Source organism: Protopterus annectens, chromosome 10.part0, assembly GCF_019279795.1.
Source record: "Protopterus annectens isolate FY-2018-M chromosome 10.part0, PAN1.0, whole genome shotgun sequence".
NCBI lineage: Eukaryota > Metazoa > Chordata > Ceratodontiformes > Protopteridae > Protopterus > Protopterus annectens.
The window spans coordinates 1210336576-1210363040 of record NC_056744.1 but is presented as its reverse complement, the minus strand read 5'-3'; positions in this window follow the sequence as shown (position 1 = coordinate 1210363040).

Genomic DNA, 26465 nt, shown 5'->3' with positions numbered 1-26465 from the left:
AATTGTATGGTTAACACAGGACAATGCTGGCAGACAAACAAGTAAAACACATTCTGATGGGGATATGTACTCTTGCTTTTTTCCAGTTATTTGACATGCCCATTCTAAAGTATGCAGACAAGCAGTGCAAAATCAGTTCACCTCATTTAATGCATTCTGCAGGACATACACATTTCTATTTATCAAGTACAAGTGAGATGACACACACCAGTGTTTGGGATCACCTTTATTAGTTCTGACATAGATAACTGTGTACGACTCAGAAATCCACAATTACTATTCCTGCATGATCTGCACAGGGGAAATGCTTTTCATTTTTCACTGTTACAGTAGCCCTGACATGGCACTTTCTTGGCAGGTTCACGCAGAAACACTCATACCTATTCCTCTCCTGCATATTGTACCTTATTTGCTACTGATATCTGTATTACACAGCAGCTGGGAATACTCCATTGTAACACTGGCAACCTAACACAGGCATTTATTCCTGACTTTTACAGCACAATTATATATACAGGCAGTACTACCATTACTATAATTTTGATTTCTTACTTCTAATATTAGGGGGTATTCTGTACTCACCATACTGCTGATGCAGCAGGGCCAGTTGCTGGGCATGAGCCTCAACATTCTGGGATCTCACCACAGCAGCTGTATGGGGAGACATCACACATTAATCACACCTGCACAGTCACAAGTAGAACTTTTTCCATATTTAGAGATACATAAGACTATATACTTACAGACATGTGGGACATCATGCGCTCAGGCTTCTTGGATCCACTGGCCCAAGAGTGCACCCTTCCTCCACTTCAGGTTGTTATGGTGATGATGTACCTGCTCACCAGTCCAGGGTATGCCAGTGGCACTGGTGAGATCACATGCAAGCTAGTTCCAGGCCTCTGCTTTGTACTGCGAGCTTTGGTACTGGCCCTGCAGCAGCCTGCCATCATGGTTTTTAACTAGGAGCCCAACCATGACCATGTACTCCTGGATGTCCCAACATTGCACTTGGAAGCGCACACCATCACCAACGCTAGACATTTTGGTCCTGCTATTTGCAATCCCAAATGGTTATGGCTATATTCCCACCTGTGTCATTTAAATATGGCAGTTTTCCCGCACATTTTCTTAATTGGCCAGTTTTACTATGCTACGCTATGGTTAGCTACATGCAAATCCGCATAGCAATGCTTACACCAGCTAAGCAGAGCTGAAAGCAGGTAAACAATGCTTACACTAGCAAAGCATTGCTTAAACCAATTTTATTTCATTAAATTTATAAATTATTTTTTGCATTTATATTTTACGTGCTATTCATGAGCTATATGATTGACATCTATCATTCAAATTCCTTAAAAGTTTATTAAATAATTTGGCAGAGAGGATTTGAACTGAACATGCTTTACATGCTGTACCATGGCAGTACCACTATGGTACAGCAGCTTGATGATATTTTCTAGCGCAGTAGCACTTGTCTATCATTTTCAGGATTTCAACCAGGCTAAGCATAGCGGCGCGCCATGCAGACAAGCTGCACACTGCTTAAACTTCGGATTTATTTGCTAAAAAAAATTATAACATTTTTTAATTTCTATTCATTTCCTCTTGCCCTACTGGGTCCGTGCATGTAGGGCAAGAGTGCATACATTTGGGGGTGTGCACATGAAGGCTGCTGCCTTCTAGGTGTTTATGTTTTTATTTTCATTTTTCAGTATCCACAGACACTGAAATGTTGCTATTTACATTTCAGTGTCTGTGGACACTCGTTTACTATATAATATTAGAGCCAGGCTCTAATATTATATAGAATGACATTCATTTGTTTCAGACAGTGCCATACAGTACTTTCAGAGCAAAAGGGGTGTGTTTCAGGTGAAGGCACTGCTGACACACGCTCCCTGCACTCGCTTCTGGTTCGTGTCCATTTAGATTAGATAGTAGCGTGCCTTCATGCATATGCAAGGCATGCTATTATCCTAAATGGACATGAACCACTTCATGCAAGAATAACCTTATTCTTGCATGGAGCTTTGTAAATCCAGGAGTAAGTTTTCTCAGGATGAAACTCCGGTAATTGAAACATTTTTTTATGCATCCTAGTTGCAAAATTACCATAATAGGAATGGATTTTTTAAACAGACTAGGTATAGTAATTTATTTTTCCAAATGTATTCTGTGGAAAATGAGAAAAGAAAGTGAACTGAGTGCTAATCGACAGTCCATGACAATACAAATTAGCCTGGTGGAGAGTAAGGGAAACAGGGAAGGGCATCTGACAGATGAAAAAAGATATATTTAAAATACCATAAAAAGGAATTTCAGGCTTTATTGGCAGAAACAAAAACAGACTATGGGAAACTAGAAATACTAATCACAGTGGGAGGTGCAAAGGATTACATTCCTCCTTTCCAAAACAGTATCCAATTCCAGCTGAGGCAGCTGATGACATTTGGAAATGCATTTTAGATTGGGAACATGCAGCCATAATTCAGAAGGGACATAGTCCAACAAATTCACCTATTTGGTCAGTTAAAAAGGGTAGGAGTTACCCTTTGATAATAGACCTCCGTAAGGTTATTCAATACACACAGCCAAGAGCACATTTGATACCAGGAATTCCAGAAACAGCAGCTCGCATAAAACCACAGAATAATTGGTTTACAGTGATAGATTTAGCAAGTGGATTTTTTGCAGTACAACTGCAGAAAAATAAATGGCAAATGTTTGCTTTTACCTTTGAAAATAAACAGATGTCATGACTAGATCACCACAGGGTTTTCGGAACAGTCCTGACATTTTCCATCAGATAATAGGGACATTCTTATAGGATATGAGTAAAGGAAAAGTGCATGACTGTATGGCAGATTTGGAGAAAATGGATGCCACCATTAATGGCAGAGTATGACTGCCACATTCCTACAGTGCATGTGAATAGTGCATGTTTCTAGAAGGATGGGAAGTACTACACTGGGTTTGCAATAGTGACATAGCAAAAGGGAGACAAACCAATTATGGTTAAGTTACCAGGATACATGTCAGCACAAAGGGCTGAGTTAGAAGCTGTAAAATCGGTTTTACAGCATTTACATCCAGTAAATATTTACAGTGACAGTGCTTATGTAGTAAATTCTCTGTGAGTACATATGGCAACATGGGCTAGAAGAGGGTTCACTGATAGTGCAGGACTGATTCAAAAGGAAAAGCTGCAGGGACAGTTCAGTATTTTAAAGTTAAAAGCAAAGCATCAACAATGGATAAAAGACCTGCAGAAAGTATGCCAAGGAATAGATAAAGAGCAAAGTAATTAGTAACAGGAATACAGTTGTGGTAAAACAGACAGGGTCGATGTTCTAACCTTAAAAGTAAGGACAGTTCCAAAAAGAAGCGAATGCATACAACAGGCAGGACCAAAACTTGTAGGGTCAGTGAATGCAATATCACAGTAGCTAGGGAATACTACATTTGCAGTACAAAAGCATATAAATGACTTCATATGTAATGGGAAGGAACCTGTTACGTAGGGTATGTAATACCATCAATGACATTAACTAAAGAATTACCTGAAGGTAAAATAAAAAATGTCAGAAAAAAAGAGAAAATTAGGAAACAGTATTGGTACATTAGATCAGTCATAGATCTACAGTCATGACATAAATGCAGCAGAAGCGAAAGGGTCTTTGTGCTTTGGTCAATGAGGAGTGCTGTACTTATATTCCAGACAAGATAGAACCCATAAATCAACATTTATGTAGAATAAAACTAGTATCTGAAAAGGCTAGAAAGACATGGAACAGTGACTGGAGTGATTGGTTAAATGGGTTATTTTCAAGATGGTGGAAAACTATTATCATGGTTATAATTGTCATTATCTTGTTGATCATAATAATATGCAGTGTGTTAAATTTTGTATTAAAAGACTGTTAAGCAGGTATCTATTATAAATAAAGTAGGTAGAAAAAAGTAGCATAACCAATGGAGACATAATTTTTCTGTAAGATTCAATGTTTGATTTTAAATTTTAATTCAAAAGTTTTGGTTTTCAAAATGAAAAGGGAGAATTGATAGAATTATATAAAGTAAAGCTGGTTTTCCCTCATAGAAATGGCATGTAAGTGATTTGGTAAAACTGCTTTTCTCACTGTAACAACATGTATTGGTACAGTTGCTGTCTCTCAGTGATTTTTTTAGGAATATCATAAAAATACAGAGCCTGCAAATACAGGAAGAAATAGCAAGAATGTGCTTGCATGACCGATTGTGTTTCTAAATAATTAGCTTAGCAGAATGTGTTTGTGTAAAACAAATTAGTACTAATGTTTTTTGCTATTTTTTCCTTCACAAGTAACAGAGGTTTGGTAATCATAATAACAGTGTGATACATTTTTCTTTAGCATGTGATGCATTGGCTTAACAGAATGTGCTTGTGTGGAACAAAAAATATATTATTCTTCTGAGTGTTTTATAATAAATGGCATTAACAATAGAGGTTTGTTGAGATATCCTAAACAGATGAATGCACAGAGATATTCAAGCTAAAGGGAAATGGCTAACACAACAGGAAACATTTACAACTATCCTGTCAATGAAAGAAGATTTTGGCATGCTGAGAACTGATTTTCTCTGGATTAGCATGGCTAACACAGCAGAAAAAGTTACAGACTGTCCTATCAGTTAAAGAACATTTGTGAAAGAACATTCCAGATTGCTGAAGGAACTGATTCTCTCCAGACTGAGATAAGAATACAGACAAAGAAGGCTTCAATACAGGAAAAAGAATGTTTGAACATTTGTGAAAGAACATTCCAGATTGCTGAAGGAACTGATTCTCTCCAGACTGAGATAAGAATACAGACAAAGAAGGCTTCAATACAGGAAAAAGAATGTTTTCATCAAGGACAATGTTTTGAAACTATAACAATGGTTGTAAAGACATTTGTGGTGGACATTTTGTAATCCATGTCAACTGAGGAAGGGCACTGTGCCTGACAGTATTCTATCTGTGTTATAAAAAACATGTTTATAATCTCACAGTAGTGCTTGGTCATCTTGTCTTAATAAATTTCTTATTATACAAATATACAGTTGTACAGTCTGTCTGTGTACATGCTGTTAATTCAATTTAACATGTTACAGTACCAGAAAGAAAATAATCATCTGATACTGCATGGTAAAATATAGGTTTGACTACTGATGTGGTCACTAAAACCTATAAGTAAATTAGTAAACTGGTCAAAGACAGTAAATTAGTATGTTACATTTACACATACCCTAGGAAACATGATGCCTACTATATACTCCTGATATCTGAGAAATAATTTGTATAGAAATGTAATCCTTGCTAGAAAGCTGCATACATCTACAGGTATGAGACGTTTCAAAATGGTAATCACTCACAGGACTCCAGTGACAAAAATGGTAGTGTGAAGCTTAACTCTGCAAATTTAAATCTTTTTACAGATAGCATAGGCAAATGAGACTATCTGACATAACTGAATCTGAACCAATGAGCTGTCCTTGTCAAAAATGCTGCCATAATGAGCAGCATGTCTATGATATATATAATGCATTCCTAAATTTGCCAGATTAGAGTGGAAGGTAGATGTATTGAAGTGCACAGCACAACTGATTTACAAATGCTTGCAGAGTGGGAATCTCATTGTTGTGCATGTTGGAAGTTGCTGCCATTTTGCTGTGTTCTTTGGCATTTGGACACCTTTGAAACAGAAATGGCTAGTAGTGATTGCAGGCATATGGTCCTGCATGATATGTGAAATTGTTCAAGATTTTTCTCTTTCTTACTCATATTCACTTCAAGTGGCAGGTTCTTGGTCACTATGATGGACCCTTCAGCAAGTGGTGGCCTGGCAAAACCTGTGCCTCATATTTAACATAGTTACTGGTATCCAGCACTCTGGCAGGCAATGCCAGCACTGCTATGATGATATAAAGTGATGTTAGCCTGAAGATGTAGAGGAGTGCGAAGCCGAACTGCAAAGAAATCACACCAAGAATTACTGAAAGTGTTTGCATGCCCAACAGTAAACTTGGCACTTCTGAGCTTAACAGTCCTTCCTGACCTAAAGATGCAGAACAAATGTATGTAATTATTGGTGCATGCAGCTCTTTATACAACAGACATACTAATATTGTAAAGGACACCATTTTCTGATATGACATTAAGAATGTGAAGCAAAATTCTATCATTTGCAATGTGGTTTATGCAAACAACTGTTGTAACCCTGTCTTAATGTTCCACGCAGCAGTTTATTTAAAAAAAATATTAAATTATCACTTATGACATAAGTACATATACATTAATAGAAAAAGAAACATACTGCCATTTTTTCCATTTACATCACTGCATATCATAGGTTTTAATCCCAAACATTTTAATACCTCATACTAATTTCAAACCATTACATTTTCCTTTAGATTCATAGTGCTAATGATATAAGCATTTGTAGATAGTATAAAAATGGATGTTTCTATTGTAGCAAACAGAATGTAGTCTTATTTCAGGAAATGGGGATATTTTATACTAAAATTGCTTGCTTTCATTTTGTATCAAGCAGATAAAACTGAACCTTACTTATGCAGCAGACAGTGATTAAAATGTTTTGTATGTTGAATGTGTTCTCTGCACTATAAATGCCTGCTTATTCATAATCCATTTTTTAAAATGGAGGATAAAATGCCCAGGGATAAATATAACATTTGTATCATCTTTTTATCAGACTGCGTACAACAGTGAGGTGAGTTGGTTTATGAAAGTGCACATACTCATGCAGTATTTTACGTCACTATGTTATTTGCTTTTCAAGTATTCAGGCAACATTTGAAAAATTGAGGGCATCTCCACATTAGCCCAACATCTCCTGGGAGACTAATTGTATTTCACTAATCTAGTCCGCTCACTCTGTAATAATATACCAGTGAAGTTCATGACTTCTGAAGCATATATTCTCATTTCACAAATGGCTTAAGCTTCATTTCCATATGATACAGCTGTTGAAATGAATGTTTTCTTTTTCTATTTTTAAGTTTAATGAACAAATGTACCCAGTTAATCAGACAGTGTTACTCACTGGTGCTGACATAACTGAGTTCCAGTAATACACTAGTAATATGATGAGGCATGCTGATTTTCAGGCTCTTCACTAATTTCATTGTTCCTTGATTTTGTGGCATGCACAATGGCAATGAGTCAGAGATTTATTATAATTAGTTTTCTAAATGATCATTGATAAAACAAGTGTGTTTCTATTTTAATTAAGTACCCCTTTAGAGATGTATCTTGACAGATATGCACAACATAACCATAAAATTAAAGCAATGTGTTTTGCTGTATGACAGAAAAATACAGCTCTAACTAGCTCAGTAATGACTGTTTGCTGTCGAAATAATAAACAAAACTTAAAGACTTCAACATACATGTGTTATGAGTGGTACAAACTCAGAAAACTAGACCATTTTGAATTTTGTTCCTATGGACAAAAGACACTGCAGCTTCTGGAATTTGAAAGATAGCCTAGTATTGCTTAATGTTTCCTCTCCCACACACTTAAAATAAGCTGTAGGATGCAATTACATAAAATATTTAAGGAAACAAAAATAAGTTAATTAAAAAATGCCTTGTTTCTTCTAAAATAGTGCATTTCTACATGAGGATTATACTTCTTTTCTTTCTCTTACAAAATTGATTATAAAAATGAGCCCAGTGATTTTAGTATACAATTATCCTTATCAGAGAATATCAATACAGTCCTGACACAGATAGTGTAAGCTACACTTTTTCTTTAATATTTCATAGTGGGCAAAAGAAACTGAACTGTCCCCTGTTATCACATGAAGTAAAATGAACTGCTAGGCATAAAATGTTTTAGTTTTCAAAGATGAACAGAGATTTTATTAATGAAATTCTTATATTTTCTGTCCTCATGTTTTCCAGTTTTTTCATGTTGTACAGCTCCCTCTTGAGACATCAATAAATTGCTTCAGCTTATGTATGGATATTGGGATTGTAGGTCCTGTTATTTTGACAAGTTTATTTTATAGACAAGTGGTTATGTGAAGCCATACAGAATTATATTTTTAAATGCATTGTCCTTTGTTTCTACTCTGAAAAAAAACTTATAATAACAGTAATCTTATGTCATAGTCTCTCTGTTAACAAGCTTGCTATAATGGAGTTCTTATGTATGACCCTCACTGTTATAACTGTACTGAACAGTGGTATTGACTAGATGATGGCAGCCTTAGCTGGCAGCAGCTACCACACACTTCATCTCTTCTCAAAACTCCCTAGAAATTAATCTAATCACACAACCAATGATCAAACCTAGATTAGCAGTAGATCACATAAGACACATTAAAATATTATACTGGGTAAGTACATACATAAATCAGAATTAGAATTATGAACTTCAGTGCTGGAAATCTAAAATGTCAACCACCCTAATTAAAACCCCTGTGCTTAGGAAGCACACCATATTTTAAAGCGATCCCTGTTTTAGATTTATGTATCTGATCTCTGTAATTACAAAATCAAATCATTGGAAAGAAGAGATCCCAAGAAGAGAACTAAGGAAGAAATAGGATCTGCAAGGATAGGTGAGTAAAACACAGAAGTGACTTGGGAAGAGGTTGTTGGCTGTTGTGCAGGATTTTTTTTTGGACAACTTAGCAAACCCAGTTATAGCTGGGATTTGTGGGGAGTTGTGGATTGATAAGGAGGTCTATTTCTGTCTGACATTTGATCCACTCTTTCAGGCAGCACACCCACAATGTGTCACAGAATGGCATGGAAAACCCTCAGAATCGGGTGAAATTGTGTCATTTCCTACAGCTTAATAGTTTAGTTGATAAGCTTAGGCCTTGTGCTTGCTGTTTATTTTTGTACCTGAAAAAGACTTGCATGCAAAGAGAGTACTCCATCAGAAAACTGTCTTTATAATTCATAAAATGGGGGATAATCAAGGGACATTTTGTAGGGAAAAGGGCAAGTTGGAGGAAAGGTTTCTCTTCAGCCTCCTGTTTGAACATAATTTTTGCATCTGCAGGTAGGTCTGTTTGAGATTTGAGATTGAACCAATTTTAGCCTTTACACATTTTTAAAGAGTGAATTCATGGCACTTGTTACCCAGTGTACCAAATAGGGCATACACATTACTACAAATGAGTGACATTTGATGCAGACTACATGCATCATCTAAGCATGTACTAAAGTTAAAGTGATTTGGGCAAAGCTCATCCAGGAGCAACTACTACAAATAGAGAGTGGATTCCTTCATTGTCAGATGTCAGATTCTGGTTGTTAGGAGATATTAACCTGGGCAAAATGTGTAGAGTAAACTAATTAGATGATATTACTGGGTGTCACTAGGTGTCTATGTCTTAGCTGCTGGAAAAAAAAGTTCTGCAAGGCTTTCACCATCTTTTTGCATTATTCTATCACTAAACATAAGACTGTTAGGGTCCCCATTCACTGGGAAGAATTCACATGAGGATCTTTAGATCATTTTTATATGATAATGACAATGAGTTGTAAAATATTCAGAGTATGAACAGTTGTAGAAGTTAGGCTATATCTGCATCATTTTGGGGGGATTATATCTTCCTGGCTGCAATACATATAAAACAGTGTTTTGGAAGTGCTCTGTGCAAAACTACTGCCAAAATTCTTGAATTACATTTAATTATTTATTCATAATCTTTTTTAGTGAGTTTTATGCAGTGCTTTAATTAAAGTATTTGAAAAAAATGGTGACTAACTGTAATAGAAACTGGTTATTTTTTTCTTTTCTTTTACAACAAACCATTTTACTATACAGCAATAGTCACTAATCTGAACTCCATCAATGACACCACATAATAGGTTTCTAATGTCACTGCTCAAGATCAAGAAACTCCTTGGACAATCCACCATATATACACAATGATGATACAGGTAGGGTAGTCTTTTGTATAAGAAGAAGTTTATATATGCTTTGGAATGATGTTAAGAAATTCATCTGTGAGCTTCTTAAGATAAAACACATAATCATAGGGGGTCTAAAAGCCCTTTTCATAATGTTTACTTACGCAGTAAACAGTTGGTTATCACCTGACATCCTTTGTCAAAAGTCAATGGCCAGTATTCATGAGAAGTCCATGTAGGCTCCATGTAAAAGCCTACACAGAGTCTTTGTGCTGCCTGTAGCACTGTACAGAGTGGACAATCCATCTCAGTTCACATTCCAATAGATGTGGAATCATGCATCTCCACAGTGTGAGATTAGCTAGTTCAACTGTGCTGACATGGAGCGAGTTTTCCAACTGCAAAGTTACATGGAATGGTCAGTCCTGTATTTCCTTGTAAGCAGTGAGCGTGTGTAGATGGAAGTAAGCATTGTCTGCAAGTGCATTAATTGATCAGATGGTTTCCTGATGTTGCAAACATGTTCTCTTATACACCGTTGTCTGCAAGTCTTGTTTCACATAAAATACTGGACAAGAGACACACTTAGCAATATATACTACATTATTGCTGGTGCAATTGGTGCCAGTATTAAAGTAAAAAATTTTTTGTGTTATCGGATGTTTAAAAGTGTCACTGTTGTCTATATATTGACATTGATTACAATTTTGACAGGATATTGTATTATGGTCAGATCTTGGTTTCTGGTAACCATGTTCTACTAAAGGGCGATGGCATAAGGTTCTTTTTAGATTGGGTTTATTCTTATAGACAAACCTTGGATTATCACCTACTACTTCCAAGATTTGGTCATCCAATCCAAGGATTCCCCAATGTCTATGTACTATCTCCTTGATCTTGTCAACATCTCTAGAGTAAAATAATGACAACTTAACATTATCACCCTTACTGATAGCTGGTACTGCTTCAGATGCTTCTTTCCTTGAAAAATAAGGTTTAGCCACTGTGTCTCTCAACTTGTCAACCTGATTCCTATTTCTATCTATGTCTCTCATCACATATTTACGTTCCAAAAATCTGTTTGTAAGTGATTCTATCTCTTTGGAATGTCCTGAGGGACATGGGTTCAACCTTGATGCTCGCATAAACTGCCCTTTCATGATGTTCTCAAAGACATATCTGGGGTGCATACTATGTCGATGCAACAGTGTATTCCTAAAACAGGAAGTGTTTTTAGATTACACACTTAGTTGTCTTCCCCCCCCCCTTTTATACACACACCAACCTGCACTACTATTTTAATTCATGTACTATCATATATTTGAACCCTGTTACACATATAGATTTTTATAGAGCATATTTTATATAGTTACACTTGTATCATTCGTATTTTAACTTTTTCTCTTCATGCTACACTATGGATGTTTTACAACATTTCACCACGTTATTTTACATTTTATGTCTTACATTTGATTTAGGTCATAGATGTGTATTTATACTATGTCCTTCTGTATTATGATGAATAAACTATCTTAGCTTTTTTAAATGTATTTTAGAAGTATATCAGAAGGATTTCTGTATATATGTAAATGAACTAGAGTTTAAGTCAATTAATTATGTCATGTGCACCAATGAACTTCTTCCATTGTATATTTAAATGCTTTGTTTTTAATGGCAGTTGTTGAAGTTTTGAAAAAGCCATTTGGTGAAAGCGCTTAACTCTAGCTAGCTATTAAAGTTCTCGTTTGGATTATACTTTTGTGCGATTCTTTTTGGGTTGAAGAACCAACTACACTTGCTTTATTTTACAGCATACTACCTTTATGAGCTGAAAAAGCTGTTTTACTTTGGAAACAGAGGTTTGCTGTTTTTGTTAATTTACATTGGGAACTGGATTTTTTACTGCAAAGCCATTTCGCTCCTTTTTGTGGTTAATTTATTTATTTATTATACACTGTCGTCGGATTTAGGAGCGTTTACCTTTTACTGCAAGCAACTTGTTGCCTGGTTTTATTACATTAAAATATTATACTGGGTAAGTACATACATAAATCAGAATTAGAATTATGAACTTCAGTGCTGGAAATCTAAAATGTCAACTACCCTAATTAAAACCCCTGTGCTTAGGAAGCACACCATATTTTATGCAACATTTCTGTATGATCCCTGTTTTAGATTATCTCTCTCAACACACTGACTAATTACAAATCATTGAGAGGGAAAGAAGAAATCCCAGTGGCATAACTATGATCTGCAAGGATAGGTGATTAAAACACAGAAGTGACTTGGGAAGCCGAATTTAAAGGCTGTTGTGCAGGATATTTTTTGGACAGAACTTAGCAAAACCCAGTTCTAGCTGATTTGTGGGAGTTAGTGGATTGCTAAGGAGGTCTATTTCTGTGATGACATTGATCCCACTGCAGGGCACATTACCCACAATGTCACAGAATGGCATGAGGAAAACCCTCAGAATCGGGTGAAATTGTGTCATTTCCTACAGCTTAATAGTTTAGTTGATAAGCTTAGGCCTTGTGCTTGCTGTTTATTTTTGTACCTGAAAAAGACTTGCATGCAAAGAGAGAACTCCATCAGAAAACTGTCTTTATAATTCATAAAATGGGGGATAATCAAGGGACATTTTGTAGGGAAAAGGGCAAGTTGGAGGAAAGGTTTCTCTTCAGCCTCCTGTTTGAACATAATTTTTGCATCTGCAGGTAGGTCTGTTTGAGATTTGAGATTGAACCAATTTTAGCCTTTACACATTTTTAAAGAGTGAATTTATGGCACTTGTTACCCAGTGTACCAAATAGGGCATACACATTACTACAAATGAGTGACATTTGATGCAGACTACATGCATCATCTAAGCATGTACTAAAGTTAAAGTGATTTGGACAAAGCTCATTCAGAAGCAACTACTACAAATAGAGATTGGATTCCTTCATTGTCAGATGTCAGATTCTGGTTGTTAGGAGATATTAACCTGGGCAAAATGTGTAGAATAAACTAATTAGATGATATTACTGGGTGTCACTAGGTGTCTATGTCTTAGCTGCTGGAAAAAAAAGTTCTGCAAGGCTTTCACCATCTTTTTGCATTATTCTATCACTAAACATAAGACTGTTAGGGTCCCCATTCACTGGGAAGAATTCACATGAGGATCTTTAGATAATTTTATATGATAATGACAATGAGTTGTAAAATATTCAGAGTATGAACAGTTGTAGAAGTTAGGCTATATCTGCATCATTTTGGGGGATTATATCTTCCTGGCTGCAATACATATAAAATAGTGTTTTGGAAGTGCTCTGTGCAAAACTACTGCCAAAATTCTTGAATTACATTTAATTATTTATTCATAATCTTTTTTAGTGAGTTTTATGCAGTGCTTTAATTAAAGTATTTGAAAAAAATGGTGACTAACTGTAATAGAAACTGGTTATTTTTTTCTTTTCTTTTACAACAAACCATTTTACTATACAGCAATAGTCACTAATTAGTCTAATTTCTTTCCACAAAATTATCACCATAATAGACGGTTTCTAATTTCACTGTAAGATGAAGCTCCCCTTGGACAAAACACCATATATGACAAACAATTATAATCATATCTTTTGTCATAAAAAGAAGTTTATATGCTTTGGAATGATGTTAAGAAATTCATCTGTGAGCTTTCTCTTAAGATAAAACACATAAATAAGCTAAGACTTTGTCATAATGTTCTGTGTAGTGTCAACAGTTGGTTATCACTGACATCCTTTGTCAAAAGTCAATGGCCAGTATTCATGAAAGTCCATGTAGGCTCCATGTAAAGCCTACACAGAGTCTTTTTGTGCTGCCTGTAGCACTGCACAGAGTGCACAATCCATGCATTATTAATAGATTTCATGCACTCTACACAGTGTGAGTAGCTAGTTCATGTGCTGACATGAACGAGTTTTCAACTGCTTACATGGAACAAGTTTCCTTGTAAGCAGTGAAGTGTGTGTAGATGGAAGCTAGCATTGGCAAACCATTAATTGAATGGTTTATCAATGCTAGTTATGTTTGCTGATTTACTGTTAATGTAGAAATAAGTATTATGTACCATAAATGTATGTAAATGTAATAAATGTAACTTTTTTCCCATTTAAATTTTAGTTTGCGTGGTGTGCCACAACAGGCAGCAGCGGTAAATCTTGCAAAGTGAGGATAATCCAAAAAATCTATTTAAAATAGTTGTGTTGTAATTTTTTTCCCTTTTATATGTGAAGGTTAAGTGTAGTTGAGCAGGTTGGCGCACAACAGCACGTTGTTCAGCAGTGCTTAAACATCTGTGAAGAGCTATATAGAAATGTATAGCTGCAAATTTGAATGCCGAGTTAGCTTAGTGGTTAGAGTTTTGGCTTTGTGTGCAGTAGGTACATGGCTCAAATATCAAGACAGGCCATTCAGCTTTTACATCAGAAAGCACTTGTATATTAATGTTAATTTTATTTACCGATGTAGTTATTGACATTTGCAAGGAACACGTGCCAGACATCTAAAAATAGAAACTGGATGCTTTAATGTTTGTCAAAAAGGACAAGTTTCAGCATAGCTGAGAGGGTTTGCACAGCTCAGCATGGTACTCAGCAATGCTTAAATGAAAATAAAGCAGTATACAGAGAAGTTTAACAGCAGATTCTCACTTGCTGAATGGTTAGGGCACTGGAACTTGTGCAAGGGTCGAATCCTGACCATTCAGCTTTTTACACATGATAGGGAAATGTTGTAAATGTTTTTTATTTATTTTGTATACATTGAAATATGTTAACTGTGGTGGTCCAGCTTGACCAGAACCCTATTTGCAATGGAGACCCAATTATAAAAGCCCCAGTTACACACAAGTGTCCAATACATTAAAATTGCAGGAAGAGATAACATAGTGAAATGCATAAGTTTAGGAGATATAATAAAATAGTGTCACTGGATATATGATGTGAAATCTCCCATATAAACACAAGTGTCCCAGACAGTACAGTCACACCTCAAAGTAATGTAAATGCAATCAAAGCACATAGAGGGAATGTCATGTCAAGTAAAATATATACACTTAATAATATGTCAGCAAGGGCTAATTATTGTCCAATTCATTAATTTTCTTTAAATGAAAACTGAGCAATGCTTACCAGTGTTTAGTTCTGTGTACCAGGTTTGAGCATTACTAAGAAGAAGAATTGTAAGCAGTATTCAGCCCAGCTAAGCAGATCTGTGCACTGCTAAGCACTGCTCAGCATCTGCCGCTTTCAGCACTACTCACCTCAGCTTAGCAGGTTTGTGCACCGCTGAGCTGTGCTCAGCATTTTCAAAAATGGTCCAGTGATGGTAACAGGTAAAAATGTGGCCTTATTTAAACTACACTGGTGGGAATACAGCCAGAACCTGCTGTAGTTTGATCCCTGCAGGAGCTATGTCTGGAGTTGGAGAGGGAGTGCGCTTTTGGGCACAGAGCTGGGGCGTTTTGGCATTCAGGGTCATGGCTGGGCTTCTTGTGTAACACCATGATGACAGACTGCTGCAGGGCCAGTACCAGGGCTCCCAATACAAATGTGAGGTCGGGGACCATCTGGCACATGACCTCACCAGTGCCACTGGAATCCCCTGGACTGGTGAGCAGGTACAGCATTACTATGCTGACCTAAAGTGGAGAAAGGGGGCACTCTTGGCCCAATAAATCCAAGATGCTTGAGACAGCAATGCCCCAGTGGTTTGTAAGTATTTCACCCTTAGCTTCACCATATTCTAGCCTGAGTATGTGATGGACAGGTATCTATAATGGTTGTTTTTTTCCCCTACAGCTGCAGAGGTGAGAGCTAGCAATGTGGAGGCCCATGCAGATAGACCAGCGAGGCTGCACCAAGAGTCTGGTGAGTACAGATCTATCTTGTAGTATATAGTGCAATAAATAAGAAGGAGTACATTGTTTACTGCCAGTAGGTATGGTGTGTTCTGAGTGTACTGAATAAAGTTTGTCAGACCACTACTGATCTACAGTATATGCAGTACTACTGAATGTAGAATCTCAACTGTAATAAAGCACTGTGTCATGTTACTCAAATAAAGATTTATACCACAAACTATTGTGTTTAATCTGGTATGTTGTTGAAGAAATAGAATGTGTACAGATGCCTCACAGAAAATATGAATTTGACAGCATGCATTGATTGAGGTTTTTCTGTTAACCAGCTGTTATACAAAACTGTAGATTGTGGAGCTGTAAAACAAGATATAAATGAAATATGAAATATGTTCTGCACTAAGATCTGAAGCTTGAATAGTAATGTGTAATGTATTATAATGTGTCTCCTGCAGCATTGCTTTGCATTAATCTTTGCATTCCCAATCTTATTTCAAAGGATTAATACACAGTACACTAACTATCTGTCATGCATGATTCTCAGGGATGTATGTTCAACTGTCACCTCAGACTTTGGTGACACTGCACTTAGATTACAAGGTCAGACTGTCTATCCATGAGAGTATTAGGCAGAATTCAGTCAAGCAAGAGATGGCAGTTCCCCCAGTAGCTCAGTGTGATGGGAAATAGCTCTGTTGTTCATTTTTGCACACCCAGACCACAGTTTGAATCCAGGGAGTGGTACTAAGTTGTGTGAATATTTATACTCAAATAATCTTGAATATTTGTAGAAGCAGTCAGGTAAAGTTAACAGATACGATCTCCACATGTCTTACAGGTAAAGAAATGTTTGTAGTAGCTGTATGAAGGGTATACTAATAAACACAACTGTTCCACTGTCCAATCTCATGCTTGCAAATGACAGCAGGATAGGTACATACACCATGCACTCTTCCTGGTACATGCCTCTCAAGTGTCACACTGTCATGGCTAGTGATCACTGCTGCCAAGAACCTTGGACACAGATATGAATCCAAGTGAAGTATGCCAGTAGCACACACACAAGTGCAAGGTACAGCTTCTTCATCATATATGTAACCCTGACATGTATGAGTCCCCTATAGTCATGTACTCAGAATTGTCACAGTTTGCCCCATACCATTTCAGGTTGACAGTTTAACATTATGTATGTGCTACAGAAGCTATGGGTCATAAGTAGATGTAATGTGATGGCAGACCTGTAGAGTACTGAGCAGTACTATTATAAAAAAAAATAGAAGCCTATACATTTGTTAATGGAATTTTTATCTCCCCCACCCCTTATCTGCATCAATAATTATTATTCATATACTAAGGGCATTTTGTTCTCAAAACCTAATGTTGGGACTTGTGTTATACTATTGTTCATATATTTAATTTGGCTGCATATTAACATACCTTGTTCAAATACCATTGTTGGTGGCCTGTTCCTGAAAATGTAACTGGCATGCTGTTACAATGCTGACTGTTTTTCCATTTATACATGTGTTCTGTTTGCTATGCAGTTGTTTCACTTCTATTGTTCTGGGTTAATTGGAAGATCCACCCATGCTGTTCTAACTAATGTTGAAATGTTTTGCTTATGACTAACCAATACATTTTGAAAAACCTCAACACCATAGCATGTTTGGGAAGGCAGATCACAGCGGATATGCCTGTCTCACCTCATCTGGCCGCGTCACCAGGGCTTAGCATGTCTGGGACCCAATCTGGAACTGCTTTCTCCCCTGGTCCTACACCACCATCAGGTGGAACCGCCTCAGGGGCAGGCCCGTCCCCCCCTGGGTACAAACATGGAGAGGAACCCATCACCCACAGAAGGTTCCAAGGTATGGCACACAGGGTCATCCAGACAGAGTTGGATGGATGCCTGAGCCAGATTGAGGGCAGACTGGTGCACCATGAGGGGCAGTCTGCCTCTGTTGTCCAGCTCCCAGCACAGCCACAGTGGTGACTGCCCATGGGTGGAGACCTCAGTCCCACTGTTTTCATCTCAGGGCTCATGGGCCTCCGATTCCCAACCATACTCCTCGTCCAAGGTGTTTACCCCCCTCATGTGTCATACACCGCCACTGTCTGCTGTCTTGTCTTTCTGCAAAAGGAGCCTCTCCTACCCAACTTATCTTGCCAAATGTACCTACAACCTTTCCCCAACATCCCACTCTTACCTTAAAAAAAGAACATCTATCCCCCCAAAAAATGCCCCATGCATAGCTCTCCATTTTGCCCCCATGTACACTGACATCAATCAATTTATCCCTGAATTACTCAAGCAATGTATGTGACCCACACTCGTCCCTGTGTGATGTGAGACTTTAAATTCCAAATTGTCCACCTCATTCACAGAAATGGAGAGCTATGGTCCTTTCCTACACCCATCCTGTACATCCCTAGCTGCCTTTCACATTGTTTTTCCCCTGCTTTCCCCCATTTTACCACTTTCTTATCACCTTTTTTCCTTTTCTTTTTCTTTTTTTTGAAATTAGTGCGGGTTTAAGCAGGAATAAGCAGCGCTAAGTGGAGCCAAGCAGGACTAAGCACCTCTTGACATTGCTTAGCATCATGCAAGCCCACTTAAAACTGCTTTAATTACTCTGTCTCAATCAGCCCCTGTTTTGCCCAGCAACAAAATAACCAGCCCTCACTAGTCTGGAACCCTGCACTCTACAGTCAGAACAATGCACCACTATGCCATATGAGCTATGGGAATTTGTAATGCTTTTTCAAACATATCATGCATTGTATTCATTTAATATTAGGGAAAAACATGGTACTACCAAGTCTCAAACAAGGAAACCTGTACACTAGGGTCAGAGCAACATACCACTATGGGCATTTGTGATGCTTTTTCAAACATGTTATGCATTAAGGTCATTTAGCAGTAGGGAAAACAGATATCCCTGCCACCTCTTGAATCCAGGACCTCCTACACTAGAGTCAGAGCAACATACCACTACAACAAATCAGCTCTGGGAATTTTTTGATGCACATACCTCTCAACTTCTTAGTGAAGAAACTGGATGAACTCTGACAAAATGGGGGACAGAGGCCCAAAAATAGGCACGTATTTTACATAGTGCAGTTATACATATAAGAAAGTTGCTAGAGTGACATGGTTTGTTTTAATATATATTTTCTGAAGGATTCAAAGTCTGTAACTCAAACCTCTGTCATCATTTAGTGCCATCAGACCTCAGATTACCCCAGTTATTTGCCAGAAAACAACAAATACTCTGAGGAACAGACCAAAAATATGAGCACAAACTCCGGACATTCTCTGAAAATATGTACAGTTTTCAGTGTGCTGATGCATTTGTAAAGTTATCAGGCAGTACAGGGATATACGTTTAGGGCATAAAACATCTCTGCCAAATTATGAACACAGAACCATTTGAATTGCGGACAGGGCAACATACCAAAAGGACAACTGACCTCGAGTACAGCAACTGAGTTATATGAACACATCCCGATAGCCAGTCACATAGTAATCTGACATATAGTGGCCAAAATCACTGTGTACTTGGGCCTCTGACACAGGCACAAAATCAGTACACAGAACAATAAATGCTGCAAGTGTCACATGTGATTGTACAGATTTCCACAGAATGTCCAGGGTTATGGCTCATATTTATGGCCTGTTCCTCATAACATTTGTGGTATTCTGCTAAATCACTGGGATGATATCAGGATGAAGTCACTAAATAGTAATACACATTTGAGTGCCAAGCTTCAAATCCTTCAGAAATTGAATGTCAAAACAAGCCCTGTTACTCTAGCAATTCTTTAAGGTTATGACACCAATATTTCATATCCCTCCCTATTTATGCAGACATAGCATGCAGAACTGTGGACGCAACACATCACTCCAAACAGTGGACAGTATTTCCTCCTACCCTCTGTGATGCTGTAGCTCCAACAACTCCATAATGCCCCCCCTTACAGGCCAGGAAAAGGGGCAAGGCCCACATGAAGGCCTTAATTACAGCACTGTGTTGCCATGATATTGGCTAATAGGAAAGAAGCCCAGCTGTTCTGGATGCAATTAAGAAATGGGAGCAACAGACTGGTGCACAGGCCATCACCTCTTCATGAGCAGTACCTACAAAAGGCAAGCTGATGCCTATCCTAAACAGATCTGATGCTTTTGTCAAGAAGACAGACTGTGACTACTCACAACACCTTTTGCGAATTTATTCTGAAAAAGGGGTACAGCACTATACCAGGTATGTCGAACAATTAAGTATGTAATGGAATGCAGATGGGGGTATGCAGTCAAGGGAAACAGAAATTTAAACAGTAGCTCTCAACACTTCCAGGACTGTCATGTTGCATGTTAGTCTGCTGTCCAGCACCTACAGTGATCCCTGATGGATATGTCTGCAGCATACATGTGAACTGTACAGGGTTTTGCAGAATGTATTGATATTTGCCTCACAATTTTGACCATATTTTCCATTAATGTTTGTTTTTTCTGGTAAATTAGTGGCAAATTATGAAGGACTGCAGTCAGAAAATAATGACATCTGGTACTGCAGATGTCAGACACCTGTGTCACCCTACATCACATATGCGCCACTCTCTGTTATTGTGTACCTCAGATGTTCCTGGAATATCCACATGCACCTATAGTACCACTCACCTATTTGCCAGATGTAGGCTGGATGACCTGGTACTGTAACGTTGCTCATAGAGGGTACCCAGCAGTTGATGGCAGTGGTGTGTGTGGACGCATAACAACACAGTCTGTCACAGCAGTCAGGCCATTTCTGGTAGTCCTGCTACCATCCCAGGTTACTGGGCTATGAGCCATGAACAGCCATATGCCTAGGCCACAAGTTAGCCCATGTGTATGCAAGGCAGCAACTGTTGTTCCCATCCAACAGGGATACAGGTGATACCCCAAGGGTGTATGCGCTGTTAACCATTCATTTCACCAGGTCACATGTGCAAAGGTGTTGGTAGCCACCCTGCCTGATGTGGACATGATGCCCATTCCACTGCAGGGCAATTGTGTGCGACACACATGTGAGCTGCCAACAAGGCCAGTCCAGGTCACTTACCAGGTTGAGGGTGTGTGTGTGTGTGTGTGTGTGTGTGTGTGTGTGTGTGTGTGTGTGTGTGTGTGTGTGTGTGTGTGTATGTTAACACAGCGGAGAATGACCTGCACTCATGCAGCCAGCAGTCCCAACAATGTGGAGACCGTGATTTCCTCACACGCCACGGTGAGGTCACTCCTGAGGATTATGTATGACCCTGGGTAGAGGCTTGGCCTTACAGCCTATAGGTGTACAGTAGATGCTTGATGGCCTGGTATTCCCTGTTGGGGAACCTCCGTGATTTCTCCAGCTGCTGCATGTGCTGTGTAATGTGAAAGATGAATGGTGGATTATACACATTACATGGTCCTCAGTGGGGGGAACAAGACACATCAGGATAAGGGGGCAAACACATGCTGTAATGCTGGTATGTTCACAATACTCACACACATACTGTACTGATAGGTGGCAGGGGTATAATGTTGGTGTTAGCGGTGGATGTTGCTAGCAAATGTGGATGTGTATGGTCTGTACATAATGGTAGCCAATGTATGTGGTCCTGGTATGTGTTCCCTTGTTCAAGTCTTCCAGGTGGGATATATCGTAGACATCAGCAACCATACATGGAGTCCGAGACTGCTATGATCTTGCATTCCCTGAGACTATATCACAGGGTGCTGTTGGGGAGAAGCTGGAAGCACATGCAGCAATGAACTGCCCTGTGGGCAGAACAAGTGGGGACTATCAACACTATTGGACACCATGGCAGGAGCTATAAACAGGTCAGACACTTGGCAATGGGCTGCAGCTATGCCCAGGGACTGTGCTGGCTCTTGGGTAGGGCCTGCTACAGAAGCACCACTGACATCAACAGAGGAGTTTCTCACCAACCTTGGTGGAGCCACCACCTCCCAGCCACACATCCCCACATTTGTCATGGAGGTTGGTGACACAGAGTCAACAGCTGAGGAGCATACATGTAAGGCCCCAGTGGTCATCATGTCAACACTGTAGCATTCATAGTGGCAGCCTTTGCATAGCTGGATGCATATATCAGATCAAACTGCATTTGTGGGTGGGGTTTTGCAATGCAAACAAGTGCACACCTATTGTGAATGTCAGTGATTTCAGTAGGATCACAGCTTGTACTGTACATGTTCATAAATGCACATATTATCCAGTACCAATGCCACATGTGAGTGTTGAGGGACATGGCTGACCTTTGTGGGAGTTACCATAGAATTTACAGATTCAGCAGATGTCTGCATAGGTGCATAGTAGACTGGCCATGCTGGTAATGTCTTGTTTTACTGACCGAGGACTATTCAGTGGTAATGTCCACCTTTTGGCTGGATGCAGTCCCTTCACCTATGTGGTGAGCTACATAAAAGCAATTCCTGATAACTGCCAATACTTTATGCCTGAATGCAACTATGTTGCCATCCTGGGTACTCAGGCCTGTCATCACAGTCTGTGTGTTTATAGGGTTGGCGCTGATGTGGGACATGGTGAGGACTTGTACTTGCTGTATGGTATGCTGACACTGCTGTCTGCATACAGTTTGAGGCTGGGACCTTGAGAGCATTCCATACCCACTGCATGGCTCATTACAGTGTGTTAACACCAGTTTGTAATTCAATGACAGAGTGCAAAATACTTACAGTTCACATGGCTTTAGGTTGTGCCTACATATGTGGGTGGACCCAATAAGGATTCATGCGTATATAACTGTGGGTTATTGGGGGAACCAGGTAGTCACAGGGCCTTCATATATATACATATTGCACACACATAAGTGACAATGAATGGCTTTGCAACAATATCAGAAGTGGAGTGTGGGACACGACCTGTAGTAACATAGTTGGCAAGACATACTATGGTCACAGCAAGTGCAACACACAGGACTTCCTCTGGTTTGCTACTATGACACCTTCTTTGTGTGACATCATCTTAGCTTACACTATTTGTCATAACACTGAGGTGTTTCTGCTGTGCAATAACTGCTCTATGCAATCAGTACAGGACATTGTGACATTTTTGTTGTCCTACACTCTTGACACCTCTTTACTGTCTCAGTTGTTGTCACAGGTCAGACCTTGCCAAACATGGACTGCAACCTGCAGGGTGTTACAGATGGTGGCCATACCTGTGACCTTTGCATATGGCTGCAGATTGTCCTGATGTTTGACACATACTTTCTTTCCAAAATGTGGTTTTCTGGTGAACTGTGGGAAAATCATGACAGACTAACATTGCAGACTGATGATAGCTACTGTCATGTAATGACACATACACCTTGGAAAGTGCATTCCCAAGCATAACCTGTTCTGGTATCTACTTTCCATGCATGTCACAACAATATGTGAAGGCTGTGCTCAATGTTTGGTGTTTGCCCCATTTTTCAATATAGATCTAACCAGATGTCATTCTTTCTGTGCGGGGTTGAGAGGTATGCTGGTGGCCATAACACAGCAAACTGCTGCAAGGGGATGTACGTACATACATACATATGTGCACACAGGCACACACACACACACACACACACACACACACACACACACACACACACACACACACACACACACACACACACACTCATGATCTGCCCTAGTTGTACAAACTTTACTGCTGAATACATAACACAAACACCACAGGGTTACTATAGTGTTGCAGTGTCTGCCAATACTATTCTAGTGGGTGGCAATTTCAGGGGCTGTTAGGATTGCCAATGGTGGGCTCACAGGCCCTTAACATGGTATAGCCATATGAAACACAGCTACACAGCTGCATGGGGACATGCATTGAAGCACACATATACACAGAGTTGACACTTTTCCTATTATATGATCTACTTCTCTAGTTATGTACAATACAGACTGATATGACTATTGCATGTGCCACAGTGCCTTAGTGTTAGAAAATGTGTGGCTGTACTTGTAATGTGGATGCCATCAACTGGCTCTTTAAAGAAATGCAATGGGGAGGGGTCAATATGCCTTAGAAATGGTATAACCAACACACACAACAGCCACAGGGGAAATGCTTCACACACAGTAGTATACTTGGCTGTACTGAGATTCAAACACCTACCTATCCACATGTATGTATTATAGTGCTGCCTATTTATCACACATGCCACAATGCTTATAGGTCTGGTAAGTGTCCAAAGGTACATCTAAGGTAAATGACTTCAGCAGTCCTTGTAATGTAGGCAGATGGGAAGTGTACTGGGTGGAACAGGCTTCAAAATGGTATAACCAACACACACCCACACTGAGGATATGGTTCTCACCCACACACATGCAGTATCTCAGTTGTCAGTATTGAGATTAGAGTCCTATCTAGTCATTTGTACTGCAGTGTTATGCAGTTATTATCCACACCACAGACCTTATAGAGCTAACGAGTGTCCAAAGGTACATCTAAGGTGAATGACATCAGTAGATCTTCTAAAGTAGGGCAATGGGAAGTGCACTGGGTGGGAAAAGCATCAAAATGCTGTCACCTACAAACTCAAATACACACACACACTTACAAACACACATTTGCCAGAACTGAGATTAGAACTCCTATCTATCTAGTTATTTGTACTACAGTGTTATGCAGTTATTGCACATGCCACTGAGCTTATAGGGCTGATGAGTGTCCAAAGGTACTTCTAAGGTGAATGACATCAGCAAGTTTTCTAAAGTAGGGCAATGGGAAATGCACTGGGTGGGAAAGGCCTCATAACACTTTAACCTACAAACTCACCCCCCCACACACACACACAGGCAGGTGATGTGATATTACAACCCCTACTTCTCTAGTATTACACAATGGAGCTCGCCTTCATTCTGGCACATGCAACTGGTTACAATTGCTATGCAATTGTCCACATCAGGACATAATTCTATGCCTTTCAGAGTATCCCTGTCTATGACTCACTCTCTGCCTGTGTCTCCCTGTCTCGCTCTCTCTTACTCTGTTTCTCTCTCTCTATCACTGTCTGTCTCTCTCTTCCCCATGTCTATGTGTGTGTATGCTTGCAATATTGTCATATGTTGCCCATATATATGTCTGTGTATCACACACAACAAATGCAGCTATATTACATATGGGCCACCTACAGATAGCTGAGGGTCATCCAGTGTGATGGGTTTGGGTAGAGACAGTAAAGGTGTACATAGCTGTCTGTATGCAAAGACATATATGCACAATACAGTTATATAGTCCAATGTGGTTTTAGACATGGGCTGTAATATGCCCAGTATGACCTTCTATAGTAAGAGTGGGACTCCATTCCAGAGATAGATGCACTCTGGTCTGGTGTTTTGTGTGCCACAACCATACCTCTCAACCTGTTAGTGCAAGAAATCTGGAGATAGCCTGACAAAATGGGGGGACAATGGCCCAAACATAGGGAGACACTGTACATATTGCTCTTACAAATGTAGAACATTGCTAGAGTAACAGGGTTTGTTTTAGCAGACATTTTACTGACATATATGCCATCTGACACTGAAATGTATTGTGTCATTACTTACTGACAAAAATCCACAGATCAGACAAATATGAATGTTCCTGCATTGCTATGGGAAGACAGGTGTGTTGGAGGGAGGGGGGCATACCTCTAAATTATACACATTTCCACAGACTGTCCAGATGTTTGCTTTAAATTTTCGTTCCATTTAGCATAATATTGTGCTTGTCTTGGAGAATACTGGCATATCACTACAGACTGAAGGTTAGACAGTTATGACAGACATTTGAGTTTCAGACTTCTTGCCATTCAAAGAGTTAAGGCAACTGCAAGACCTGCTGTGATCTCACTGTGTAATTTTGTAAGTGGGCTATTTCATCATTGTTCCTATTTGTGGGCCTTTGACACACATTTCTATCTGGCTTTGTACAGCTGACTTGCTGTGAGAGGCTGAGAGGTGTGTATGGACTCCAACACTGACATCCATGCATATGACCTGTGAACCCACAGTTTGTTAGTCCCCCACATATACTACAGTGAGTTTTGTCACCTAGGAAACTACTGTATATTCTGAGTATGCCAGCATTTGATGGACATTTCCTGTGATCCCACATAGCTGTCAGTTTTCTGCTACTATCCATGTGGCCACCCCATTCCCTTGTATACATGCAGCAATATCATAGATATGCTAGCACACCATCATGCAACATTCATTTGTTGTTAAGAAGAGTGACTTACCTTGTGCCTATGGCAGTTGTGAGGACAGTGTTTGAGGGCTGACTCTGTTAGGTGCACACAGTGCATAGCCTATACATGATAAGGTACAGGTAGTGTGATGTGTGGCATTCTTTTTACTGTGTGTATGAGTCAGAGAGAGGTGTCAGTCCCTGGGTCCCTAGAGTGTTAGTGTGTGTGCTATGCTTTGCCTCTTTGCCAAGGCCAGGGCATACTGGGCATGCCTACATCTGCCTACAGGGATAGGCTCCTGGGGTTCCTCCTCTGAGTCCCCCTGTGCCTGTGGGGACCTTGGCAATGGTGGAGGGCTGTGTCACTTTTCCCTGTCCTGTTCCTGCCCCAGCTCTTTCCATGGGATCATATTGTGTAGCATGGCAGATACTATGAACATGTGTG